At 38.6% G+C, this 17,682-nt stretch overlaps 1 long non-coding RNA gene across 4 annotated transcripts in view; it reads left to right on the top strand.

The window, feature by feature from the left end:
• LOC110130695 (uncharacterized) overlaps nucleotides 1-15,540 on the top strand; it is an 871,740-nt gene extending 856,200 nt beyond the window's left edge. For all 4 annotated transcript variants that reach the window (XR_011486989.1, XR_011486993.1, XR_011486995.1 and 1 more), the window contains one exon: nucleotides 14,745-15,540. This is a non-coding gene — a long non-coding RNA (uncharacterized lncRNA). The remainder of the gene's footprint in view (nucleotides 1-14,744) is intronic.
• The last annotated feature ends 2,142 nt before the right edge of the window (nucleotides 15,541-17,682 follow it).

Here is a 17,682-nt window from a genome sequence, read left to right as displayed (position 1 = left end):
ATTACATTTAATAGGCTTGTTTTTATTGTAGCACACCTATTCCTTCATCTATGGTATTGTGGCTTAATCCAGAGTAAAATAAATCAATAAAACTCATTGAAGAGTAGTTTCACCCTTAGAAGTTTTCTGTTTGCCCTCCGGGTCTATCTCCTCCCTTCTATCTTCTACGTATCAACTGGACTTGCTTGTTAGCTGGCTTCTGGTTGGGGGTCAACCAATGGAAGGCAAAGGAGTGAGATCAGATTGTGGGAAGATAAAGAGGTCGTGATTTCTTTTTCAATCCCTATCTGCTTTATCGCTGCATCTATGGCAGTAGCTGCATTCCCCACCCCCCCCCCAACCACGGCTCCCAGGGGCACACCCTTCTCCACAGTTCCAGCTGTCACTGGGCTCTAGAAACACTGTTTCCTTGTCTTCTGCTCCCAAGAGTAGTATCCACCATTGCTAGCCCCAGTGTTTGCGCCAGCCTTTGGTTGATCTCTAACCTCTCCCATACCTCTTAAACTAATTCCTTGTCACTGTATTTGAACCATCTGGCAAATTATAATTCCTATGAGGAATGAGGACCCTGACTGATCCAAAAGTTAAGCCTTTCAAAATAGCAAGATCTAAAACACAGAAAGTAAAAATGCTAGTCAGTCAGTTCAGTTCACTCAGTCGTGTCCGACTCTTTTCGACCCCATGGACTGCAGCACGCAAGGCCTCCCTGTCCATCACCAACTCCCGGAGTTTACTCAAACTCATGTCCATTGAGTCAGTGATGCCATCCAACCATCTCATCCTCTGTCGGCCCCTTCTCCTCCGGCCCTCAATCTTTCCCAGCATTAGGGTCTTTTCCAGTTCTTCATATCAGGTGGCCAAGGTATTGGAGTTTCAGCTTTAGCATCAGTTCTTCCAATGAATATTCAGGACTGATTTCCTTTAGGATGGACTGGTTGGATCTCCTTGCTGTCCAAGGGACTCTCAAGAGTCTTCTCCAACACCACAGTTCAAAAGCATCAATTCTTCGGTGCTCAGCTTTCTTTATAGTCCAACTCTCACATCCATACATGACTACTGGAAAAACCATAGCTTTGACTAGACGGACCTTTGTTGGCAAAGTAATGTCTCTGCTTCTTAATATGCTGTCTAAGTTGGTCATAACTTTTATTCCAAGGAGCAAGTGTCTTTTAATTTCATGGCTGCAGTCACCATCTGCAGTGATTTTGGAGCCCCCAGAAAACTAAAGTCTGTCAGTTTCCCCATCTGTTTTCCATGAAGTGATGGGACCAGATGCCATGATCTTAGTTTTCTGAATATTGACTTTTAAGCCAACTTTTTCACTCTCCTCTTTCACTTTTGTTAAGAGGCTCTTTAGTTCTTCTTTGTTTTCTGCCATAAGTATGGTGTCATTTGCATATCTGAGGTTATTGATATTTCTCCTGGCAATGTTGATTTCAGCTTGTGCTTCTTCCAGTTCAACATTTCTCATAAAATGGTTTAATATTAACTCTTCTTTGTTTACTATGTTTCCAATATAACACATCATACAATTTCTTTTTGCCAGAAACAATGGCTACCCTATGAGCAAACAAGGAAATGGCAACCCTCTCCAGTATTCTTGCCCAGAGAATCCCATGGACTTAGTCTAACAGGCTACAGCCCATGGGGGGCAACGAGTCAGACGTGACTGAAGTTTCTTAGCATGCACACACGCTTCTTTGCTTACCATGTTTTCAATATACCATGTCATAAAATTTCTTTTTGTCAAAAACAATGGTTACTCTCTGAGCAAATACAAACTACAGGAAGAAGTGAATTTAATGTCATGTTAATGAATGCCCAGAAAATTTATTACTTCATTGAAAATGAAGGTTTAGAACTCCTCACTTTCTGCCTGCATGCAAGCCAATAATCGACAAGGGCACATAACTCACTTCACAAAGCCAGAGAAGATTCAGGAAATGTCCTGAAAAAATTCAAAGAGTAACATTTATGCATGTGCAAATATATATATTTTCTACACAAAAGCAGAATATTTTATTGTCAGAGACCTAAGAGATGAGTCAACAACTAGTAGCAAAATATTTTCATCCAGGTATAACTGTCAGTTCCTGTCTGTATTTCAGTGAAAAGTATAGTTGGGGAGCACCTTGATAACCATAACCAGCATTTAACTCTAAAAAGTGTTTTCTCTAGAAACCCTGAGAAAAAAGAGATGACATGAATGCGAAGAAACTTTAACAAGACTAAATAAATAAAGAACATTACTGTGTATTTTGAATGTGTTCTTGAAAAGAGATCATAGAAAAAGTTTCCATAGAGCTTTTTTGAAAACATTGGTTATTTTTATATAGCTGTAAAAAAAATTTAACATGCCTCTTTACAAAGGAATAAAGAGAAAATTCTTGTGAGGAGTTTTAAGAAAATCCTGTTTTGAGAGAAATGTTCAAACAATCACCCTATTACTTTAGGCACCTTAAAGGAATATCTACCAAAAGAAAATAAATAGTAAAAACAAAGGTGATACTCAAATCTGTTCTGGAAGTTAAGTAATTATAGCACAACCATCTCTTCAAATCTGAGGTCTTATCCAGATCCACCACTAGTGAAGGTAGAGGACATCTTCTGAGACCAAAGAGTGGAAGAAAATCAGATTGTCGGCTTCTGTCTGCCTTGAATTGACAGAACCTACAGCATAGAATACCAAACAAAAGGAACCCGCCAGACAGTTTAGGGCAATTTTTGTCTCTGTCAAGTAGAATCACAGTACTGAAATAACAGAATGTCTCTGTGGTTTCTTCAGTGATGCACGTGAAAGATGGCTGTGATTAGAAGAAATTTATGAGAAATAGCAGTGTTCTGCCCACAGTCTCCCCACACCAAAGAGACAGAGCTGGGGTCAGAGGTCAACGTGCCTCTCTTCAGCCGGTATGGCAGAAACACCAAGACCAGTGTGACTCTGTGACTCGGCTCAAGCTGTGAGACTGCTTAACCACAGGCATCACCAAATTCAGAAGAGCAGCAGTGAGTGCTCAAATGTCATTATAAGTCACACAGGCAACCTTTGGCACTGAGAATATTGATTAATAGGAGGAGAGCTCCCACACAGAAAGGAAAATATTTCTTTAACCAGAATTATACACAGAAGCAAATCTCATGAGATATTAAAACCATGGTGCTAGTTTTCAACTTGATACAGCTATGTTCTTCTCAGCCTGCAGTGGTATTTTTTTCTTTTCACATATACGCTAATTCCCTTAAGGGCATCCTTTCATGTTTCTTCCTAATTACGACATGACCCCTGCCTAGGTACTTTTAATCTGGTACTTTCCATTATTAGCAGTCAATGGGAAAAATTCTCAGAAAACTCTCTAAATTTTCTTTGCCATTTTCAACATGATTTACCGCCACTTCCATCTTACAGTTATTATTTCAGCCATGGGGATTGCTGACATGGGATGGCCTTGTTTTCCATCTCCTAACCATGCTTTCTCTGACAAATCTCCCTTCCTCATTGACCCAACGGCAACATGCCTACAGAACAGGTGTTTTAACCAGGGAGTCGTTCTACATTGTCAGAACCTCATCATCAACCAATTCCTTAAAATACCATTCAGATGATTCTTAGGTTTTCTAAGTTTAGACAAAATAAGACGCTATTTATCATCTTCTTACTTAAGCGTTTTGGTGAAGTGTGTGTGTGTGTGTGCACGTGTACACACGCATGTGCACACATGAAAACAGTCACAGGCAGACTCGTAGCCATGCTAGTCAGTCTTCCAATTCAGAATATATCTGTGATGCACAAGTCACTGTAAAATTATCTATTAAGCACCAACATGATAATCTGTTAGATATGATAGAAATCATGTTTATTCTCTAAGAGTTTTCTGCTTCTTGCCTAAGAAACAGTTAAGGAACAATGCAAAGTTAGTAAAAGATCATGATTATTAGAAGAGAGTTAATTTAGTGAAGCAAACAAATTACCATGAATAAGAAACCTTTCTCAGCCCATAAGTTTTTCTTGCAAGGTTTGATGGTACAGTTTTCATGGGAGACTTAGCTGTTGGTTCAAATGTTTACCCCCTGCCCCCATAGAGGGAACGCAAAATATTGTCCTAAATTACTTTATCTACCAAGTTATATCTATCATCAATTACGAACTTCTTTATATGCTGCGAAAGTTATGTATGTTGGTCCTTCTTTCTCTGTTCTTCACCTGGTAAGCTCTTGAGGGGGATCTCCAATTTCTCTTGGCCTCTTTGAGTTCTAAGTCCTGAATGATCCCACTGAGTATACGCTATTATATGAAATGATACCTTATCACTAAGAAGAACCAACTTATCATGAAGGCATGAGACTCCGAAAGGCTCGAGATTTGCTCAGCTTAGAGAGAGAGAGAGGAGACTTAAACACTGCCTCCCAAGTGAAAGCAGATGGACAGCACCTCTTAGCCATCATGCAGTATTAAACTAAATACAGGTTTATGCTAAATCAGATACTCTGTTCTTATATAGATAAATGATGGCCATAATCAATGTTTCCTTTATCAAAGACAGCACTGAATTGGGAAAAAACTTACATCTATTTTTCCAAATGGATTGGGAAAATACAACTATAACAATAGAACTCATTAATACAGCTTGAGGAAAACTTTCTGGAAAGGAAGTTGCAAACTTCTGTGTTAGATTACAGAGTCATAAAGCTATAAAATATAAGGGATGGAATATGGCTTATACATTATTTATTCTAACCCTTTAATTTTTCAGAGGTGAAAAATGAGGCTTAGATAATTTGGGTGAATTTCCATGTTATATAACGAGATAGAACCAGAACTCAAGAACATGGGTATTCTGTTTCCTCATTCAACACAATTTTCCTTATTCAGCAGTCTCTTCCACCGTCCACTTAAACATAAATTTTTTTTCTAAAGACATCCAAAAAGTATGAAAGGAATTTTCAGGTTTTATGATAAAAATGTTGAAACTCTGGATTGTCACGAAAAGATAGTTGATTTACTCATCCATTTTTTGGCCCTCATCCAGCTATCTCAATTTTGCTGGAAGAAAATAAAAACTGTTGCTCAGTAATGATCTTTAAAATTCAATGGTTTGGAAAACATTAGAATTTCACTAAAAATTACTTAAACAAACTTTTTTAATAGCCTTCAAAATCAACATCTGAATAAATAATTCATTGAGCTATTATATGACCTACAAGCTAACAGGTAAATATTTGGTATGCAAAAGGCAATAATTTAAGTTGGAATTATAAATGTATTTTAGAAAATCTGATTTTTTGAAATTTTGGTATCCATTAATTTTCGCCATTTTTGTGTATTTCAAATACCCCAGAGTTTAATGGTAGTATTCACAAACTTATTTACTTGCAGTTCTGCCTTTCCTTGAGGCATTTCTAAGTGCCCAAAACTATTAATAAGGATGAATAAATAGACACAAATGAGCTTCTTTTCAGTCATTTACAATTTAGTCTACTATGTGCTAATCCTGTGTCCTCCGTTAATCAACCCCAAAACACAAGTCTTCCATTGTGCTCAGCAGAGATGAGGCATATGTGGTGGAATTCAGTCAAAATATTAATTTAGACATTTGGGAACCATCACCTCCTTGAGAAAACTATCAGGTAAAATACATTCATTTTCAGCCAAGCTAAATTCCCATGTCCATGAATTGAACAACCCTGTTAAAGTCAGTAAGTGTCAAAGTCTTGAGCTATGGACTAGACAACATTGCCCAATAACCACAATTAGGGTTTCCAGCATCTGCTGTTCCTCTTTTACAAATCTGAATTCTTCTTCCTATGCTATCTCTTATATACATTATTCATGCTGATGTTGAAACATTGACAATTTATGAGGAGAGTTCAGGAGTTTTGTGTAGCACTGGAAATCACTGCCCAAATAACAGAAGGAAAATTTACCCCAGGAAATTATCTCATAAACGTTCTTACAACCACACTTTATTATGGTGTGCTTTTTAAAAAAAATACATAGAATGGTATTTTGTTAAGTCTTTGGTTTATCCCAAACTCTAAAACTAGACTTTAAACCCTCAGTTTCAAGTTCCTTCACTGACTTGCCCTGATTTTACTTCTCTTTTTTCCTCCATTCCATATTTGTCCTTTAATCAGTTAAGTCTGCCTACATTGCAATCATCTCTCTTACTCTTGGCCTTCATCTTCCTTACACTTGAAATATTTTACCAGTATTCAGAATCATCTTCTCCCCCTAATTCATATAACTCTCAATATACAACAATTTAATACAATTGGTATTTAAATGCAATGATTATTTCCACTAATTCACTCTATAGTCTTCAGGAAATGTAATTCATTTTACCCTTTGCTCTTTATAACACCAAGACGAAACAAAAGAGATGAAAGCTCACACAACATGTAAATCAGCTATAAAAATAGATATTAGACTTTGGGCCTTTCGCCTGAAAGAAATAAAAGAAGACCTAGTAAGAATCAAAAAGTGGAACTGAAACAAAAATGTTAATATATTTCTCTTTATTAAAAACCTTTGTTTGGTTTTTATGGAAATGTGAGTTTTTATGAAACTCTAAGCATTATTATTTTGTGCAAAACTATGTCTTTCCTGATTCAGAAATCAATCAAGTCAAATTTTTGGATTACCAAGAAGAAAATTAGATGTGAGGAGGAATAATTTTGCGGGGCAAATTGAAATTTGGAGCAAAACACACTTTTGAAAGCTAAGAAAACATGATATAATTATTGTTTGTATTTTGCATTCAATTAATATTTACAAATATGCAAAACTCTACAGAGGAGAGAGGAAGTTCAAGTACAGAGTATCATTTTTTGGTTGAGTACTGTGTATACATCTTCCATTACTCTTAATAAATAACTACTGTGGGTGACCCAAGATCTATGACTGAACCAAAAGATTATCCATAATGCATTTCCTTGAGGTTTGTAATAAATGAACTTTTGGCTTGGGGAAGAAGTTGACTTGTTGATTCACTGATTTATTACTAAAGCTAACTCCCAGGGAATCTCTAAAAATATTTTTAACATTAAGTTAAGCAAAGTTTAGAAGGCATTCTAATGTTTTCATCCATTCCTTCTTTGTAGACCACATTTGTTTTCTGTGTAATCCTCTCCCCCTCCTAACAACAGCTGTGGCATTGTTTAGCACCCATTAGTCTAATGCTATTCTTAACTAAAATTACTAAATTGCCTAGAAGAGAAGCACTAGAGGGGGCCAAAGAGTAACTTGGTGTAGGGAGTTCCACTGGCCTGCCCAACGTCTTATCCATTCAGTACTTACTAAAACACATGTCCTTAAAGGAATCAATCAGATGATCAACTAACCCAAAAGCTCATTGATGATCTACTACACATAAGGCATTAGAGTAGGCAACTTTTCAAGAATACAAAGAAATATGTTACTGACAGGATTTAATACTGCTACTTTGACTACCCTCAAGCAATAGTCAAAGGTTCCTGACATGCAGCAATTTGTAATTCTGCTGAGGCATGAAATTGAATTACATGTGGCAAGAGGCGGGTCTTGAGCAGGAATCCTTTAGCTGGAGTGTGCTTAGATGACTGGCTCACATATCTCCTCACAGTGGTTTAGATATTCTCTACTTGTGGTCAAGTTACTATGTACTATTTCTCATGACATGACTAAAAACAAACAAACAAAAAAAACCTATTTTCTTTGTGAATACTTTTCCTTAAAATAAAATCAGCTAGTTCTGGTGATGAAAGTAAAGTGGAAGGAAAACTATCCAAGAAAGTGATGGTTCTAAACCAGAAAATAGGAGCTTTATGGAGACAATTACATGCCAAAGTGATGCTAATGATTTTGGGACTGTGGTATCCTTCATGAATATTAAGGGCCTGCCATATAAAATAGTCTTTATCTTCAAGGATCATTTAGAAAAATATACAATTCTTTGTCAAGTTACCTTTTTACAACCTGAATTGTCTTTATATTATTCCAGACATGAATACCATTTTAATTATACTTTAAGATCAGGACATCCATGTTACTTATATCTTTCTAAAAATTGTGCACAAAATCACTACAGTAACTACAGTATCTACTTTCCTACCAAACAAGATTTAAGATGCTGACTAAAAAACTAAAGCTGCTTTTTTTGGGGGTGGTGGGGGGAGCTTTCCTTAGTTGTGATTGCTCAGTCGCATTTGACTCTGCAGGTTTCTCTGTCCATGGAATTTTCCAGGCAAGAATACTGGAGTGGGTTGCCATTGCCTACTCCAAGGGATCTTCTTGACCCAGGGATTGAACCCCGTGTCTCTTCCATCTCCTGCTCTGGCAGACAGATTCTTTACCACTGAGCCACCTGTGAAGGCCTTCTTAGTTGTAGGTACTAGCTAATACAGCTTGGGTTAAATAAGGCTAAGAATCAGAAAGATCTACTCCAATTAATTGTGGCAACAGATCAAATAGACCTGGACTAAAACAACTCCACAGAAAAATGGGATTTGACACATCAATATTTTCTCCTGTTGCCTGAAACAATTTTCCTTTTCTAGGTAGAATAAGGTTGGAAACATTTTTTGAAGCCCAGAACACGGTGACCATATACATGATGTTGCCCAATGGGAAGTATATGGCATATCTGGCCACCTGTCCCTTCCCAAGATCAAGGCCCATCATTTCTGCTTATCGCAGCTGTTGTTTTCCATCCTCATTTCTTCCTGCTGCTGGTTGTATATCCAGCCATCTAGGGTCTCCTAACCTCCCGCTGCTATTGTTTGCGGTACTTGCCCTATTTTCACTTTACGTAGGCTGTTTCTGTCCTTTCTCAAACTTGTAAAATAGTGCTCTGAATAAGGATTGAAAATCCAATGCTTGACTTCTTGAATATAATGCTTCTTCTTTCCCTGGACAAGTACTCAGAGAATGTGGGGGAGGCGGGGGGAATGGGGATAAAGGAAGTAGGAAAGAGACAAGTCATTTATCTTAAAGTTTGCAGAGTACTTTTTGAAAATGAGAATTCTTTGTATTTTTAAAATCCTCTCCACCCATTAGCCTCAACACTACATTGCTGCTATACTTACACCTCGCTCGTTATGTATTTACTTTTTATATAACTAAGCAGCACCCTGTCATAAATGAAATATTCATGCAAAAAAAAAAAACCTGCTCAAAATGCATTTATAAAAAGAACATATAAAAACTACCATCTGCTCCCACTCCTAGCAAGCCCTTAGATACCCAAGTGTAAGCCCTCTGATTCCACAAAGAGGTAAGGCAATGTGTCTGTGATGTCTTCCTGAAAGTCAAAGTTTCAGACTTTGTATTAAGATGGATCTATGAGCTCCGGCCATTGAAATGCTTAGATCAACATTGATGGGCTTAGATATTGCACATAATGAATGCACATGCTAGCATATTGTAATGGGTAGTCATACCCGGTCATGTTGTGCTGAAATGAGCTGAAACTCTTCTGGGAAGTTGTGAAAGCATTTTGTAGTCTATTGATACCATAGTACTTTAGAGTATGCCTTCCTTTAAAGAAAATTGTCCAGACATTTCAGGGCTCCAAGGTGAAGCATGGACACTTGGATGCTTGATTGGTTTTAGTTCAGCTAAGAAAGCTAGGAACACTTGTGACCTACTTAGGGCATACGACTGCTCATACCTGAAGTATTACCATTACTACCCATAAGATCACATGATTTTTTTCCATAGTTTCATTTCTTCCAAATGGTAATTTGAACCTTTTTAAGTACTGTGAATACTTTAAAGAAATTCTTCCCTTGCTGCACCCTTCCCTTCCAGTACATCCCACTTTCCTCAGTGGTCAATGCTATTCCCTCTGAACCCTGTGTATGGAATTTTCATGTTTAGTTTTTTGTTTTTCCTGAGTTGATTGGATTTAAGTCTGCCTGCAAGTAATCACAAGGAAAACTAACAGTGGCATAAAAAGCAGAATTTATTTTTGTCCATAGGAACGATACCCAGAGGCAAACAGTCTATAACTTAGTGGTTCCAGAATCCTCAGGAAACCAGCCTCCTTTTTCAAACTCCTCCATCAATCTCAGTGTTTTGACTTATGGCTAAAGATGGCTTCAGTTCCAGTCATTCCATTGCATTCCAGACAGCAAGAAGAAGAAAGTTTTGCTCCTTCCTTATTAATAAGACTTCCTGGAAGTACCATACACTTCGAATATACTTTTTCAACTACGACTTAGTCACACTGCCAAATCATGCTGCAAATTACTCTAGGAAACATAGTCTTTTTAGCTTGACACATTGCCACCCAAAATGTATTCAGAGTTCTTACACGAAAGAGGAGGGGGAGAATAGATGTTGGGATGGGCAACTTACCACCTCCACGTCTCTTCCTATGATCATAGCATAACTCCTGTTACATGTCATTTGTTCAGGTTTAGATTCCTAGTTGTCTTAATAATCCAGATGTTCAACATTCAGTAATCAAATTATAGATAAAGTGAAGATAAAAATAAAGTTCTGGGGTACATCAGTAAGGCCCTGGCTCATTATTACACTTCATTTTTGTGTGAAGGCAGTTCTGAGACTGCCTTCAAATGACTGACAATACTTAATTACTTACAGGAACATAGAATTAGGCCTATAAGTTTACGGCTAAGAATTTTGATGCTTTCCCCATCAATAGGATGTCCACATACTTTATGGACCAAATCAGAATATTTTGAGAGTGTAGAAGGGGAGGTCATAATAATTACACTGGAACATCAAGGGTAAATCAAGATGTACTTTCAGCCAGATCACCCTCTATACTGGATCCCTTCACATGCCAGATGTCATATAAGTATCAGTTTACTAATAATTAACCAGTCATTTCTCACTGGAAATATGTTAGGATATGAGTAAAACATGGCTGAATTGGACTATTGGACACACCATGTATGAATTAGACAGAGAAGTGGTGAAGAAACTAAGGGTCCAAATAAGCTATAAAGTAACATTAATGAATTATTTCCAGCTAGTTACCCCACTGAAAAGACAAAATTGCTCCAGGAGATGAGTGTGAGAGAGAGACATCTACTCCTAATGCTCAGAATCGAGTTAAAAGGGACTCTTCTCAAGAACCTCTGAGTTTGTAGTATTTTTACCCATCATTCTGAATAGTTTGTCACTTTAATCAGTAACCTGTGACAGTTGACAGCTGCCAGTTGGAAGGATTGGCTCTGGCTAAAGGCCAACCACAGAGAAAGCGACTGAGTGTGAGAGCCCAGCCTGACAAACTATTCCCATGTTTGTCATGGGCCCCTAACACGCTATTATTTTTGAAAATCACCTCTATGACAGAACCTAACACCAAATTCTACCTCATTCCCATATGTTTCTGTACATTTTCTTTCCTATCTGAAAAATGTTGCTATCTATTTAATTGTACCTAAATGGTGGAAGCTTCCAAAGAATGCTTACTACTCAACTAAGGAGAAACAAAGGCACTAGTCTTTGGGGGTTAGAAATAATTATTAGAAACATTCACATTATACTTTCTTGGTTGTTTCTGGAGTTTTCTTTCCCTGATTTAAAAATAAACCATGTATTATGCTACTTCCAAAAGCATGAATTTTTGAGTCAGACTTCCTAAGTTAAAATTCCCACTCTGTCAGTCCCTGTTTAACTCTAAGCCTCTCAAGTCTCAGTACAATGAGTTTACTATTAGGAAGTACCTCATGGTTGCTGGAATATTTATTGAGTTAATATGTTTAAAGTGCTTAGAGCAGTGCCTGGTGAACAGTTAGAGCTTTTTAAGGGTTTACTCTTTACCACCTAGAGAGGGACACAGGATGTAAAACTTGTCTCTGTGTATAGATCCAATCAAACACACTGAGTCCAAAATCAACTCATCTTCTACAAAAACTTGTGCCTTTTCACGGCATCCCATCTTTGTTAAGTCTACCACTTTCTTCTACACACAGCCTCTAAATCTTAAGCTTCACTTTTTCTTCCCTCTGTCTTCTCCCTCACTTCTAAAAGTATTCCACGCTTTTCCCAACATCAGTTCCCTCCTTTCTTTGCTCACTGCCATTGGCCTAACTTATACTCTCTTAACTGCTTGCCTGAATAACTCCAAACTTCCCTAACTTGCCTTTGTAGCTTCAGGTTACTCCCTCCAACACCATTTTTATACAGTTTACAGAACATTTCTGTTAAAATCCTACTATAGATCCTAAAGCATCTGCCTACAATCCGGGAGACCTGGGTTCAACCCCTGGGTCGGGAAGATCTCCTAGAGAAGGAAATGGCACCCCACTCCAGTACTCTTGCCTGGAAAATCCCATGGATGGAGGAGCCTGGTGGGCTACAGTCCAAGGGGTCACAAAGAGTCGGACATGACTGAGTGACCTCACTTTCACTTTTCATGGATCCTCCTTGCCCAAAACAACCTCTAAACTCCCTATCATGACATTTAACAATTTTGTGATAAGCTTCCAACCTATCTTTCCATTCTCATCTTTCTCCACCCTCATATCCCATATAAACTAGATAACTAACTATGCATTTAGGCATCTTAATATCTTTCCCACACTCTTCCAACTAAATAGGATGTTACTGTATTCTATTTTCTGGATATCATAATCAACCAATTTTAAGGGCCCAGAGAGATGTAAGTTTCTACATAAAACTATTTTTGAGTTATAAGTGCTCTTTCCCTCCTTGCATGTTCTGTGACTTGTACACTTGTAAGAATTCATCACACTGCCCTTTAGAGTTTCTTATTAATGCCTCCTCACAGCCTTAATCCACATGTCCATCTTGGCTCTTCCTAGTCCAGTCCTTCCTGCTACACACTGGGAAATCCTGGGCCACTGTGTATGACTGTGAAATTTTTGCATGGTTACATGTTCATGCACACAAACTTTGAGGAGTGGACCTATGAAAAATAAGGATAGTCCTTTCTCTCCCTGATCAGACCATATGACATGGTCTGTGTCACCAAAAAGAGGGAGCCTTTTCCTAACCCATCTACCCAGAGTCTGCCACAAAAAGACTGCTTCCTTCCACTCCCTCTGATAAGCCATGCACCTCTGGAAGGAACACCTTTTCCTAAATTATGCTCAGTTATAGTTTTGAATAGCAGTGACTCTGGACACTCATTAATAATAAGTTCTTAAAGAAACCAATCAAGATTGTCACAGATTTGTGACAGAAGATACTAATGAGGCTATGGCAGAAAACTCAAACCTCAAAGATCCTGATTCCTCCATAACAGACACACCCTCCTTCACCAAGTAGAAGACACAGCATAATGATGATTACCAAGAAGGTTACACGATCATGCACGTGAGCAACTGTATGTCATGGCTGTAAAATGAATGAATGAATTAGGACAATACAGACCACAAGAGCAACAAGACTCCAGTTTCCATAACTGCTCAAATATAAATGAAGGTTAGCCTTTGCTCACACAATATCCCAAAGAGAATGACCCTGGTGGCAAGCAGCTCTATTCTATCAGGGAGATTCACAGATGAATTTGCAAGGTGGATAAGAGAGAGCATTTTGTACAGTGGCACAGCGGCAGGAGAAACCATAGCAGCTTTTAGACAAATGTCGATAGTTTTCTCTGGCCAGTGCACTGGAAGTGTGAGCAAGTGAGGCAGAAGCTAAGGCTAGCAAGATAGGCAGGGCCCAGCGTGGGAATCTATTTAAAAGTCCTTTTGGGGGGCAGGGGGGGCCTCCAATCACTGCAGACGGTGGCTGCAGCCATGAAATTAAGATGCTTACTCCTTGGAAGGGAAGTTATGACCAACCTAGACAGCATATTAAGAAGCAGAGACATTACTTTGCTAACAAAGGTCCGTCTGGTCAAAGCTATGGGTTTTCCAGTAGTCATGTATGGATGTGAGAGTTGGACTATAAAGAAAGCTGAGCACCAAAGAACTGATGCTTTTGAACTGTGGTGTTGGAGAAGACTCTTGCAAGTCCCTTGGACTGCAAGGAGATCCAACCAGTCCATCCTAAAGGAAATCAGTCCTGGGTGTTCATTGGAAGGACTGATGTTGAAGTTGAAACTCCAATACTTTGGCCACCTGATGCAAACAGCTGACTCATTTGAAAAGACCCTGATGCTGGGAAAGATTGAAGGCGGGAGGAGAAGGGGACCACAGAGGTTGGATGGCATCACTGACTCAATGGACATGAGTTTGAGTAAGCTCTGGAAGTTGGTGATGGACAGGGAGGCCTGGCGTACTGTGGTTCATGGGGTTGCAATGAGTCGGACACGACTGAGCAACTGAACTGAACTGAACTGATACACAATCGAACTTTGTCTTTTAAGTGATTGGCAGTCACCAACATTTGTTCCTTAGTTTACTGTTGTCATTATTGTTTTTTTTTTAAATCATGATAGTTTATGCCATTTGGTATGAATGTCAGAAAACTAGCCCTTCCTGTAATATGTAAGCTGATTTGGATTGCTGTGAACAGAAAGGCAGGATCACCAACATGGCCAATAGGACACTCCAGAAAAGATGATGAGAGCTGAGGATCAGGCAGTGGAGATGCAGAGCAAGGGAGAGCAAAAGAGCTGTTTAGGAAGCAGGTCAGCGGAGGCTGGGTGATTATCTAAATTCAGGGGATTCGAAAGAAAAAGTTCAGGATGCTCCTGCTTTCTGGCTGAATTGAAGGCTGTGTCTGGGTCTATAAAAATCAAAAGTAATCCATTTGTACTATAACATTGAATTCACTTGTGCTATCCAATAAGTTGTTTTTTTTTTTTTTTTTTTTTTTGCACTAGTGCCCTTTCTACTATTAATCCTCTGGAGGCCATGAGGCTAAGACTTCAAGATGGAATCTCAGAATCCATCGTATTGTCAAAATAAAGTCTCCAGGATCCCTCCTGGTTATGAAGGAACCTTACCTGTCAAGGACTGTAAGATTTCAACAATGGTTGACTGACCTAAACATCACCCGAAACAAAAGCAAAAACACCTCCTGGAGCCCACCAATGGAATTCACTTTGCCTATTCTGAAGCTGCTATTCAGTATTCATTGTCTTATTTTGTTTTACAAAAAACTGGAATTTGTAAGTTTGCATTCCTCAATAAAAATCAGCATGTATTAGAAGATTCCTTGCTCTGTATAGCATTATGAAGATAGCAGAACTCACAGAGACTTGTGCTTGCTGCTTTATTTTCCCAGCAATGTGGAAAAGGCATGCTGGCCGCTTGAATTTATTTCCCAGGATTAAAGAAAACTGGAAATGGCTTGACTCTTCACTGAGTCTTCACTGCCATATGAGGCTGGCTGAAGATGGCACTCTACGCTGAATTGGCACAGCTCTGCAGCATTGGAATGGTATTTCTTGACAGGGTTGGATGGCATATGTAGTTTTGTGTATTGTTCTGGTGCTTCTTAAATCAAGCTGCCCAATTTAAGCCAAACAAATGTTCCATTCTCCACTGCCCCTCAAATCATGCAGATCCTTTGCTTGGTCATATCATACCCCCTGACTGTGCTCTGTAAATTTCCCAAAACGCTGAAAAAAAATTTTCATTATAATAGACATTAATAAAAGAATACTTTCAAGTATACTTAAATGAGTCAATAATATGTTATTCCTATAGTTGCTAGCTGTTTATAAATTTTTAATGAGTAAATGAGTGGAAGTCTATAAACATGTATAAAACAAGTGGCTATAATTGAAAACAAAAAATGGTTTTCAGACTTCAAATCAGTTTCTAGATTACTTTATAACTTGAAGGCAATTTACCTGCATTAAATTATACCCACCATTTAACCAAAGAAGGTCCTTCATCACTGTGATCTTTGTATAGAAGAAGAGACCAAGAGGAAAGAATATTGAGTGCCAGGCATTTCCTCCAACACTAGGCAAGTTCTCAAACTACTACAGGTATGTCCTTTATAGGAGTCAGATTTGACAAATTTTAGGGTGATTATATCCATAATCTTATCCACGATTTGTCTTATAATTTTAATCTTCTATTTGAACTCATAAAGGTGCCCCATGATTATCACTACTGATCTAGATCATTTCTGAGTTTTGCTACCAGTCACTCAAGTGCAAGTCCACTTGGGTCATGCTTTGTTTCTCCTGTTTTCCTAGACCTCAGCCCCCAGATCTATCAGGCGAATTTTTACCATGACTAAGCTCATGACTCATAATTCTCAGCACATGGTGCCACAAGGAAAATAGCTGCATCTTGATAGTAACATAAAGTAATTTGTGTAAGTTACTGGCATCTTGCAAATCATATCAGTTGGGTGGCACCTAAGGATACCTGAAGTCATGCAGGAAGACAAGCGTGCACATGTGTTCAATCATACAGTCATGTCTGACTCTTTGCATGTGACCCCATGGACTATAGCCCACCAGGCTCCTCGGTCCATGGAATTGTCCAGCCAAGAATACTGGATTGTTTTGCCATTTCCTACTCCACTGGATCTTCCTGATCTGGGATTAAACCCATGCCTCTTGCATCTCCTGCACTGACAGATTCTTTACCACTAGCACCACCTGGAAGCCCTTAGGAAGGCAAGGAATCATCTAAAATTATATCTGGGGCTATAATACATTTTAACTTATATTCTAGATGTCTATAAAGTTTCAAAGTGGGCAACAGTAAAGTTCTGATCAAGGAGTTAAAACTTGACAAAATGGCTGAACTGGTGTTATGTTCTGAATCTCTGTTACCCCTCCAAATTCATATGTTGAAATCCTAACCCCCAGTGGAATGGAAGGGCATTAGAAGGTGGGGCCTTTGGGGAGTGATTAGGTCATGGTATGTAGCCTCCATGAATGGGATTAGTGCCCTTGGAAAAGAAACCCCAGAAAGCTCTCTCACCCCTTCTGTTATGAGAGGACACAGTGAGAAGATGGCCATCTATGAATCAGGAAGAAAACCCTCATGAGACACTGAATCTGCTGAATCTGCTGATGCCTTAAGCATGTTTGGACTTTGCAGCCTCCATAACCATGAGTAATGAATGTTTATTACTTAAGCCACTTGGTATATGCTGTTTTTGTTACAGCAGTCCAAATGGACTAAGATGGTATTAAAACAGGGCACCCCTATAGAATACGCTAGCTGGGTTTGCATATTCCACTTACTTATCCTCAAAAATCTGTGAGGTTACTATTATAAAACCTACACCCCAGACTCCCAGGCCTTTTCCTACTTTGTATACTTCATATTTCCTGCTGAGAGCTCATCCCAGCTACGTCATTACACCACTGCATATTCAGTATCTCTCCTATGGCAACTGATCAGCAGATGTCTACCTTGTATGGGGACATAATATGCCTATGGGCTTTACACTAACAAAACTCTCTCTTCTCTTATCATAATGCTTGCTGGTTTTGGTCTTCAGTGGTTTCCTTCAGGTAATTCTTGATGTCACTTTCCTTTTCCAGATCTCTCTTTGAACCCTGACCTATGGACTGTTTGGAAAACATCAGCCTCCTTTTATCCTGATCTAATAAGATCACTCTTCCTAATCTCTTAGATCACCAAGAGAAGTAAGTGGGGGAAGAAAGCATTCTGTTTGTTTATCATTTATCAAGCCCTTGGTCTGGTCCCTTTGGAAACAGATGAAAATTCTTCAGTCACTAGATCAGTCTGTTTTGCCTCAGATAAACCTTCCTGGATCTGAGAAATATGCCTTTTATTCATTTTTTTTTAACATTTACTTTTCTTTACTGTGGTCAGTGTTGT

The sequence above is a fragment of the Odocoileus virginianus genome, chromosome 3 (assembly GCF_023699985.2).
Source record: "Odocoileus virginianus isolate 20LAN1187 ecotype Illinois chromosome 3, Ovbor_1.2, whole genome shotgun sequence".
Lineage (NCBI taxonomy): Eukaryota > Metazoa > Chordata > Mammalia > Artiodactyla > Cervidae > Odocoileus > Odocoileus virginianus.
This window is presented reverse-complemented; position numbering and strand designations above follow the sequence as displayed.